Below are 11,148 nucleotides of genomic sequence, written 5' to 3' on the forward strand. Positions count from 1 at the left end.
ACACTGTATAAATGCTAGACTGTTATAGGATCTGCTATGTTCCTGCCTGCTAAGAAGCCTGTGACTAACTTTGCTCAGAGGAAGATATCTATTCCCAAATGGAAATGACCATCATCAAGCCTACAAGTTTTTGTGCAAGGAAATGGGTGAACTTCCTTTGTGTTGAAAACAGAACAGTACAAGAGTGATGTAGTAACTTGGCTTTAGGGAGTTCCACACTTAAGATCAGGATCAGGAAAGAGTCAGTTTTACCAACAAACAAAAAAATTTAAACATTTTAAAGATGTTTATTGTAAATACAATTGTAAAAAATAGAACAGGGTTAAAAATGAAATTGCAAGCACATTCTAAGTAACATTATTGCACTAAGGACAGTGGCATCTCAGCTAATTTGTGAAATTGGCTGCCTTCTGCAATTTATGTTGTATTTAACATGTGTTGGAGACTGCTAGAGCTACATTTTCACCTACATAAGAGGTGACTTTCAGAATTGTGCAGTAGTGTATGTTGAAGGCCTGGTAAAAGACCAAACCATGAATTAATATCAAACTTATGATTAATAGAAGCATAATGACATGGAAAATAAATTCAATATACAAGTGTTTAAACAAAGAAAATCAAGAAGGGAAACAAGTGACCTGAAATACAGCATAATTTTAATGTTGCATGTTACATGGGAAACAATGTGGAGAAAGGAATAAAGAAAAATGCCCAATCTTTAGTTAGTAAAAACAATAATGGGGAAATAACATTTTTATCCTTTACAATCATTCTATCTCAAGAAGAAAAAGGGAAGTAACAGTCACTATGAAAATCTCTAGCAAAGGAAAGAGTAATCACAGTGTATCTTTAGAAGACTAAGAGACTTTGAGAATAAACTTTTCCAGAATTCTATTTATTTCATTTTTATGTTTGCAACTACGCTGTTAGACCAATGATTACGTTCAGTTGCTGTTGGTTTATGGAGCCAGATGAAATGAAGTGCCAAGAACACCTGTAAAAAGCAACATGAGAGTGGAGAAATGAGGCCAAGTGTTGTTCATCTACAATAAACTCATTTAGGAGCCAGTGGACAAATACTGACTCTTAGTAAGAAGCCCATGAACCAGCAGACAAGGAAACCAAGGAAATGAAACACCTGGAGTCAAGATGAAGGTAGACATAGATTCTCATATAGTCTGTAAAACAACAAGAACACAGAAAGTTTCCGTAATTAAAAAAGATGGAATCATATGCCTACAAAAAAGGGCTTAATATTGATCCTTGAAATTTTCAATGCAGCTGTCTTGAACTCACTAGAAATCTTACAAGTAGTTTGAGAGTTTGCGATGCCATAAAGTCATTTAATAGAGATTCACTGTCTCTGCCTATGACATATTCTTCAATGAAGGTAGGATAAAAATGTTCATTTTTCAATGTTATGTCTTTTGGCAGAATATTGAAAGATATAGCTGCAGCTGAGAAGTAACTCGGACTGTGGTGTAATAGCTCACTAGCACTAAGTCAGCAAAAGTGTAATATCTGAAAGCTTACAAAGAGGAGGATGAAACCCCTTATAACTTACATACATTGAGTTGTAAGGGATTTAGAAAAGCTTCTATAGGTTATTGAGGAAACCAGTGGAAAAATGGTTATGAATAGAATCTGGTAGTTTATGGGGATGGCCAGAAACTTTTCTGAATTTAGTTCAGATCTATGAATGAAGAAGATAATGCTCTCTGTATAGAGTCATGGGCTCAAATCCCAGATAATTCAAAGAAAAAAAAATCATTACCATGATGTGATCCTATAAAACTACTGTGCTGCAGAATGATTGAAGTGAAAGTGTAATATTCAAAGGCAAATTAGGAGAAATATTCACCTAAAACTAGCAGACCAAAGCTGTTGCTAGTAGATACCTTAATATGATCAGAAAATTCATCTGGAATAATTTTATAATTTGAGCAGAAATCTTATGTAATTAGAAAAATGCTTTAAAAAATGGCAATATTATATATGAGTAGTTGTCATACATGCTTTTCAGACTTTCATACTGCAAGGTTAGAAAAGAAGTTACTCCAGATTGCCACTTATGGTGGAAAGAGTGTAGGGTGGGACATGGAGAGTGCAGCGCATCATGAAATAACGTTATCAATACTTGATAATGAATCTGAAAGACTGAAAACCACAGAACGGAGACATTCAGCCAGAGGCTCTGAGAAAGGACGAGGAAGAGTTTGAGTATCACTAGGCTTCATGCAGGAGAAATATAAAAAGATAAAACAAAGTACTGCTTGGGCAACACCAAATACCTTGAAGGTGTAGACTATGTCACTCCTACTGATAGTAGCACAGACATTAAACCCTTTAAAGACTATCAGACTGGGAGAACTGTGATGATTAAATATATGCAATGTCAATAGGCATTGCATCTTCCAGTAAACTGTAGTCCCAATAATGTATCAAACACTTGAAAAAAAAAAAAAAAACACCACAGAGAATGCAGTATTTAAAAGGAAAGTAACTAATATGGAGCCTAGATATATCAAGAAGTTTTAGTTTTAGTCTCAGCAGGACTCAGCTGGAAGGCAATCTTTATGTGACTGGACAGATAGTTATGGTTCTAACCCTGATATAAATGAAACACATATCTAGATTTTACATTATGAGACTTTTTAGAGTATTCATCAACATAAGATGATACAAACTTAGGTTTTATCTTTCTAATTTTTTTTTCATTTCCATTTGCTGAAATAAATACCATTATTCAACAGGAAGAACTGCTGATGGTTTGGTGGAAATTTCTTTTTTTACAGGGACTTGAGAAATTTTCCAGAACCTACTCCAGGCTATTCTATTGATATTTTGAATTCCTCAGAGGCTGTAAGAAGGGATTAACTGTTGGATGATATCCACATGAGAGACCATGAACACTACAACTTGAAGGCTTTGCAGCATAATAATCTGTGGAAATGTCATCTGAAAAGCTGAGATAATGTCTGAAATTTGCCAATGGGCAAGAATACTGTATCTGGGGATGTAAAAAAGATAGGCTTGAGCCTGATTATAAGAATTCAAGATATATGGAATTGAATCTGAATAGAGAGACTTGTGGCTCTTTGGCTTACATCTTGCAGGAGATAAGCACTTGCTGACCTTCAGTCCCTCGGTGCTCTTCTGCCCAGACTTTTCATGAACTTGAATGTTTGTTTCTTGACCTTGAGACCTAGCTCAGCAAGGAGCTTTAGAAAAAGTTGAATTGGATCTGTTGTTATGATGATCTTTTCATGAATAATTTTTTGGCAAGCTTAGTGTAAATCTGGATGCTGTTCATGGGCTGTTAGTATTGCAAGGTTCTGAGGAAAAATCACTGATTCTGTGAGAAGAGCAAATGGCAATGTGCTGTCAAAGGTATGTTCTTATCTGCAAAACAAATATTTTGGTGAGCTGCATAGACAGTTTGCAAGTCAAGAACTGCAGAATGGTATTATGGAAAATACATTGAGTTTCTGTTCCCTCGTAGTTCTTCCATCCACTATAGATAACTGCTCAGAAGAAACTAGCATATGTAATATATTAGCTATGTTTTCTTTAGTTTTGGGCACTAAGTCCCTAGGAAAATATCAGTGTAGCTCTGTGAACTCTGTCAAACTAAGGCCAAATGGTTATTTCAGGAATTAGACATAGTGGGACATCAGGATGTACATAACTGCAGAGTCTTGCCAGTCTATATCGTTCTTGAACTTAAGTGTCTAAAATGGTAGATAGTACACCTGCTGATGCCTTTTCAGAGAGTGGTATGGAATAGATTAATTTTTGTAATGTACATTTATGTGTTCTAAGATTATGTTGAGTTTATTTTTTGCAATTATGTGATATTGATTCCTTTATGGTTTATATTCTGTAATAACTCCTAAGCTGTATTTCGGAAGAACTATTAGTTCTTCTGAACAACTTCTAGTTGTTCTCTCACTTTTATTTGCACAGATGTTCATCTTTTTGGCAAACTTTGTTCATACCCTACTACTTATTGCAAGCAAAGATTTTATCTAATCCCAGTGCTGAAGTTTGTCTTTTCCAAGTTTAACTAAGTATAAAGGATGCTTTTTTCCTGTCAGAAACATAGTATCTTGAGAAGTGTTGGGTGCTCTGTCACTCTTGCTCTGAAAGAATAATGTACCTTGAAAGTGAAAACATTGGATCCTGTTTGGATCGTTTTTCCTTTGATTAGAATTTAAGAAGGCTATTCATTAATGCTTCTTAAAAATAACACGAAGCAGAGTAAGATGTAGAATGTTTCCATTCTTTGTACAATGGCAAAAATACACCAGTTATGTATCAAATGACTCATGAGATTTGTAGTCATGGGCACTACTTACCCTGCACACCCTGTTTAGAGGACTTGATAAGTATCTGTTCTGGGAGAACAAAGAGTGTCCAAAAGTTAAAACAACTTCGATTGAATACTATTTATTCCAGCAGTTTTGTGTTTCTCAGAAAATCTTTCCATCAACTTGGAGCAGCCTGGGTCTGCTCACAGATGTGGTAAGATTCTCTTCCTCCCCAAAGCCTTCAAGGCCACAATTTCTGTCTTTCCTGCATCTCTCCACCTTCACTTAAAAATATTCTCCATTGTGGTCATTTGTCTCCGGGAAAACAGATAGCTGCTTCTCCTTCCTGAGAGCTCTTTTTGTTTCAATGTGCATGGACAGGTTATGACAATCAGATAGTCTCTCCTGATCAAGTACATCCTCTTTATACTGCGTAATATACTGTACATACAGCTAACTATGGTCAAAGATACCAGTGACAAGCATTGCTCACTCAGAGGCAGATAAAATTCATGACTCTACCAATTCATGGCATTGTGGCCACTCAGAAGTTGGTGGCCCATTTCTCAACCAATCTACGTGTAAGGCTTTGACTAATCACTGGTAACAAGGCAGTAGATGTTCTATCTGATTCTGTATTAAGCATGTCTCAAAGCAAAACTTCACTCTCCAGAGGCTTGCCTCTTTTATCCATGCTTGCACATTTTCAGGCTGGCAAGATGAATCAAAACATCAGGTTGTCTGTCCCACCACACAAGAGATGAAAGTCAAGTGTAGTAGAGACTCAAATTCAGATCACTCAAATTTGGAGCAATTCATCAGAATCCCAGCAGCTGAAATTCATTAAGACACAGAAATGTCTAGGAAATATCACTGGTCCTTGGTGGGGTAGGTGTGCAAAAAAGGAATATAGCATTAAAAAAAAAATCTGCTAGATGTGCCTGTTGATGTTGTGTGTGTACTTCTATAACTTGAAAAAGGTACATGAATAAGCACCTGTCTCACTCTGATGGGATTTTCAAGTTTCTTAATCAAAATTGATCCCCTTTACTAGTTTTTTCCTTCTAGTTACCTTGGCCAGCTAGCATGGATATGAAAGTACTAAACTACATGCAGACAAGAGGCTAAGAAGTGCTTCAGTTCATTTTCTGGCACTTGACTGAAACCCAACTCTTTAAACTATTATGTTGCCAGGATCACAAGATCACAGTGATATTATATTTGCCTGTGCAGAAAAGAAAAATCCACTGCAATCTTGTTTTTCTCTAGATGCATTTAAGAGTTAATTATTTATGCATGAACTTTGGATTCAGTATGACTGCAGCTCTTCTCCTGGGGAATGAGTGAAGCATTCCAAATTATGTCTTCATTCAAATGAATTTTTAAAATTTAAGCAAAAATCTTGATCTTCTGAAATTATTTTTCTGATATTCAGTATAAAAAGCAGAATGCTCTGGCATATTTGATGTTGAATATCATTCCTGATAGTAATTTATATTGTTTATGTGTTTGGCACAGTTACTGAAGATGTAAGTATGTTTGAGAATTTGTATACAGTTCATATTCTCTTTTTCTGTTAACTTCATTCTTCTATATATGGCACTGTAAAATATTTTTGACTGATAGATGTTACAGAGAAACATCTGTCATTACACAAGAAGTGTGTAATATTTATGCTTGAAGACTTTGCCAAGAGCTGTAGGGAAAATATATTTTCAGGACATTGGGTGAGACAATGGGTGCTGAGTCTCATTGCAGGTAACTGAGATATTACTCACAAATCCTGCAGCAGAAGAAATTAATCCCTTCAGTGTAAGGTTGTTAATGTCTGTCTCAGTAAAGGAAAGCTTTTCTAAGCTGAGTGTTTTAATATATAAACTGTGAAGTAGATTGATAATCCAAATGTAGCATTGAAATTGTTTAGCACTGGGAAAGTAATATTTGACTAATGGAATGCCTTACTGGTCATGCATTCAAATGATTTCTATGAGACAGTAGTCGGACTATTTTCTAAGAGATTTTGAAAGTAAATCATATTTGCTATTCAAACAAAAAATCTGTGCTTTGGCTAGATGAAAATTTATCACTCTCTAAAACCTTTCTAAATATACATGCACACATATCATTACATACATAAACAATTGATGGTACTGTTCTGTAATACTGTGTCTCTGTGTTCTTTAGAGAAAAGAATTGAGCATTTCATTTACATTTACTTGCGAGCCTCGAATAAATGGAGCCCTACATTTCCAATATCCAAAGTTTATAGCCCTGGCACACTTCTACTTCCATGGAGGCCAAACAAGAAGAGGGGATTTCCATTTCTTTCCTTCAGACCCTGTCTGTATTTGGAAGGCAGGAATACATAAGAGGCGATGTTATAGGAGAGGAATACTTAATAAACAAACAGCTGTGGTTTCACGTCCTTTCACAACATCATGTTTTTAATACCAGGACAACAAAAGCCCATCTTTGCACCCCTCCCTGAAGCCACACTGCCAAGACTTCCACTGCAGACGTATAATAAATCCAATAACATCTTTGGGGCTGCCAGAGAATCATAGTTTTCCTTTGGGAATTCTGCAGTTTCTGAGATAGTGTCAATGTGAAATAAGTCCTTCTCATCTGAGGATCTCAGTGCGCCTCGAAGACGTTAATTGAAGGCAGGTGTATATCCAACATAAGCCTAAATTCATTCAAAGTTAACACAATCAAATATTTGACCAGGTTTTTTCTTTTTATAGAATGATATGCGATTTGTTTCACAAAGTATATTTTTCATGAATCTTATTAACCAGTATTGATAACATTTTCATTGTTTTTAGAAGTAGTCTGATATTCTGATTATATCTGCTTATATAGAGATCCTTTTTATAGAAATTGAAGTCTAATATAAGAAAGCACAGGATCCAAATGTATCATTGAAGATACTAAATTGAATCTTACCAAGCAATGTTTGAAATCATCCAAAATTATCCTCCATCTAGAAAGAATTTCTCATGAGGGTTGAGAGACATATAAATTGCCATTACAATGCTTAGTGAGACTATTAAAGGACCCATCTTGAAACTGATAACATACAAAGACTGTTTATAGGTGTGAAATTTTGGAGAATGTTAGAATAGCCACAACTAGGGCTTATTGTCTGTCATGCAACTTGAACTCTTCAGTGATTGTGAGATTACTTCTTGAAAATGTTACCTGAGTTCAGTCCTGAAGTATCTGCAGAAGCATATATGTGTGTGTGTATTTCATCTAAAGTCACCCATATATGCATCACCATGAAGAAAGTCTGGGTGCAAGTGATGGGATTAGAAGAGCAAGACATATCCTGGTTGAGTGAATTGGCCTTCATGAGACTTCATATTACAATAAAATGGATTATTTAAAGCTGGTATTCAGATGTATAGCATCTGAATATAATAATTTACCATTATCTTAGTAAAATAGTTTGTGCATAACAAGAACTAACTTGAAATTTTATTACTAGCAATCTGAAATTGACTTTTTTTTTTTCATTAATCAGGTTCAGGTGTTTGCTTGCATTTATTTGACCATTTCTGCTTAAAAATGAAAAGTCCATAGCACATACAAAATTTTGCAAATTATTTCTTTTACATTTTATTTTATTTTTTACATTTTATTTGATTTCTTTTACAAATTATTTCTTTGCTTACAGTAGCAAATGTCATCACTCATGCCTTACACTTCAGTAATTGGTTGTATATTTAATGGAAAGATAAAACGAATCCACTAGTATTCATACAATGCAGTTTGTAAATGTGATAGGAAGTATGAGGAATACCAGGCACGTATTCAAGTTTTGGTGCAGACTTGAGAAGACGTGTATTTTGCAAGATTCATTGTAATTTGTGAAAGGCAAATTATACAATGTTATCTTGTTCATTTCACTCTCTAATGCTTTGTCTAGTTTTATACAGTCCAGAAGCTGAGGTTCTTGGTACCAACTGAAACTACTATTATGTGAAATTTAGTTAGTTTTTTGTTTAAAAGCAAATATAGCCTTGTAGGATAAATTTTTGTTTCTTTTTTTTCCTTCTTTTTTCTTTTTTTTTTACTATTTCATTCTAGTAATATTTGTGTGTGAGCTAAACTAAGCAAAGCTCAGTTATTTTGGAAACCAGAATATTTCGTTTATATCAAATAAAATACATTTATATAAGAGTAGAAGATTAGACTTCCCAGAACAGGTCTTCATCAGTGACACAGATCTAAATTATCTCAATCAGAAATTGTTTTTGAGGATGTGGGAATTTCTCAGGCATTATACAGCTGTGAAAAAATGTTTAAGTGATGCTGGGCAGCCCATGCCAGTGCCTGGCCACTCTTTTTGAGAATAAGTTTTTCTTCTTATCACATCTGAACCTCCTCTGGCACAACTTAGGGCTATTGCTTCTTGTCCTATTAAGATGCATTAATATTATTTGCTAGCCTGTATATGTAGAATCATGCTTGTTTTAGTCCCAGTTGATCTTACATTGTTTCACTAAGTAGTACACTTTAACAAGATGGAGAATATGAAATTAGCCAGGAGTGTGTGATAATGGTTCTCATTTTAGAGAATCCCTTAATTTCTCTCATATTATGTTTAGCTTGGATTAGCCTAAATTATTATCACCCATGTGTGCTTTTTGCCCCCCTGCGACTCATTCCTTTTCCCTCAAGATATATAATGAACATAAAATTGGTAGTAATGTTGTCTGAAAACATTAACAGCTTTATTGGGCTTTTGTATTAAAAAAAAAACAAAACAAAAAAACAAAAAAAAACTTTAAAAATAAGTTTTTAACAGGGAACGATACAACACTGAACTCCACTATGCATCATTTGCTCATTCAGTACACTCCTGAGTAATTACTTTTTAAAATCTCCTCATTGTTATAATGTGAAAGAGTAATTTTGTACGTTTATGAACAGTTAAGAAAACGAAGAAATTCATGATTAAATCATATTAAGACAGTTTTTGTCTTTTTGCATGTGAATGTTTCTTCTATTTAGGAATGCTGGGAAGTCTGAAAGACCATGAATCTTAGTGCAAATTTTTCTTGCTTTTCTTTTTTTTCCCCTCAAAAATCTCATATTAAAAAACTCATCTGTGTTCACTTCTCCTACTGAGTCCTCTAAGATGGTAAACTTTTCCTAAAGGTCCAATACCTTTCAGTCTACCCAATAAATTACAACTCCCTTGTAATGAGTTACTGTTATAATGAAGACTCGCTGGCAATGCAGTGTATTTTAATAGACAAATTAGTCTAACTTAAGCTCTAACCATCTGTTCCATTCTCATTTATGACTCTAAAAAGAACATATTTTAAAATTATATCATTTAAAAATAATGTAAATTATTGAGGCATGCAGTAAGGCTTCTACGTATTTGTTCATTCAGTGTAGCATACTTATGGTAATAGTGATGTTGCCTCCTTGCTCCAGGCATGTATGAAGGAGAAAATGGTTAATGCCTGATACAATAAATTTGCAGTTATTATGACGCATTAAGTATGTCAAAAAAGATATTTTACTCCTAGAGAGTTACAATGAATGTAAATCTCTGTACTGGAGCATCCTGATGGGATACCTGGAGGCAAAGCTTTAGCTAATTCTACAACTTGTAGGGGGTTAAGGATATCAGAGACATTAAATGCTGACAACTGTAGTTTTAATATGCTGGGGAAATGGAGCTATTCCATATCACTTTCTGTGTTTGTTAACATTTATGCCACCACCAGGGATCTCACTAGGATTTATAGGGAAAGGACATGCTGATAGCTATTTAGAGGGAAAACAGTGTTGTTTTTTTTTCTCTCCTGCAGACTCATTGCGTAGTAAATTGTTGTACAGACTGACAAAGCAGCAAGGAAGTCAATAGAAAAGATATGATATTCTTAAAGACACAACTAAACAGCCAACAAAAACTCTTCTCCCTCTACTGCCTTTCTGCTTCATTTGTGCCCCCCGTGTTTTAAAAGAATTGTATTAAATATTTATCTCAAATCAAATCTCATAAGTGAGATGACGTTATGGCTGATTTTAACTTCAGAATAAGCATCAGCAGCCTGACAGTATTCCTCTCTGACTTCATGTATCTGTGGTACTTTCTTGGGAAGTTATTCTGTGCAAGTGGGCAGCTTTAGTTACTTACACTTTCTCTTCTGGCAAGGTTGGATAAGCTTCTGATAATAAAATATAAGATCAGATCCAAATCTGACCAAATATTTCGATAAAATGCAACATCTTACCAGTTTAGTATTTCAAAGTTTCACCTGAATAAGCTTCCTCTATAGGCAAAGAAGAGTGAGAAGAGGTTGTTCCTTCTGTGTATTTTTGAGCAGGATGAGTTTCCTTTTGGAAGTATCACTGTCTACGGAGGCAGCCAGTTTGAGGCAGGCCAGATGCTATGCTGTAGAGAGCTAAAGTTAGATAAGAGGAAGGCCAAAGTTAGCATTTATAGAGCACTCCATTTCATGTCTCCTTTTCAATCATTTGCAGAATGACATCAACGATTATAAAGGGAACATCTGCTGATGGCTTTAGGAGGTATTAAGTTTGGAATGACTAATTTAGCCATATAATTAACAGAAATATGGTTTGTTTGGCAGAATAGGAAAAACACACTATAGAGATACTGATGATAATTGTGAAGACCAGTAATAGAAATGAAAATGTATCACTTCAGTTCATTACATGTCTGAGTCTGTCATTCCAAAATAAGTGCCTCTTAAAGCCAGATGCTCCCTCCGCAATATTTGATGTGTGTTTATAATGGGTGGACAAAGGAGGTATTACATCTTTTGTTAGCTCTAAGTACCAAGGTCAAATT

At 34.9% G+C, this 11,148-nt stretch overlaps 1 protein-coding gene and 1 long non-coding RNA gene across 2 annotated transcripts in view; one reads left to right on the plus strand and one right to left on the minus strand.

Moving 5' to 3' along the window:
• LOC116225722 (uncharacterized) overlaps positions 1-6,848 on the plus strand; it is a 105,612-nt gene extending 98,764 nt beyond the window's left edge. Inside the window, exon 12 of the mRNA XM_090139789.1 lies at positions 2,796-6,848. The gene's annotated coding sequence lies outside the window, so the exon portion shown is untranslated. The remainder of the gene's footprint in view (positions 1-2,795) is intronic.
• Positions 1-11,148, minus strand: part of LOC116225724 (uncharacterized) — a 30,866-nt gene that overhangs the window by 14,517 nt on the left and 5,201 nt on the right. The window lies entirely within an intron of this gene.

This window comes from Phasianus colchicus, chromosome 4 (genome assembly GCF_987193195.1).
Source record: "Phasianus colchicus chromosome 4, bPhaCol1.hap1.1, whole genome shotgun sequence".
Lineage (NCBI taxonomy): Eukaryota > Metazoa > Chordata > Aves > Galliformes > Phasianidae > Phasianus > Phasianus colchicus.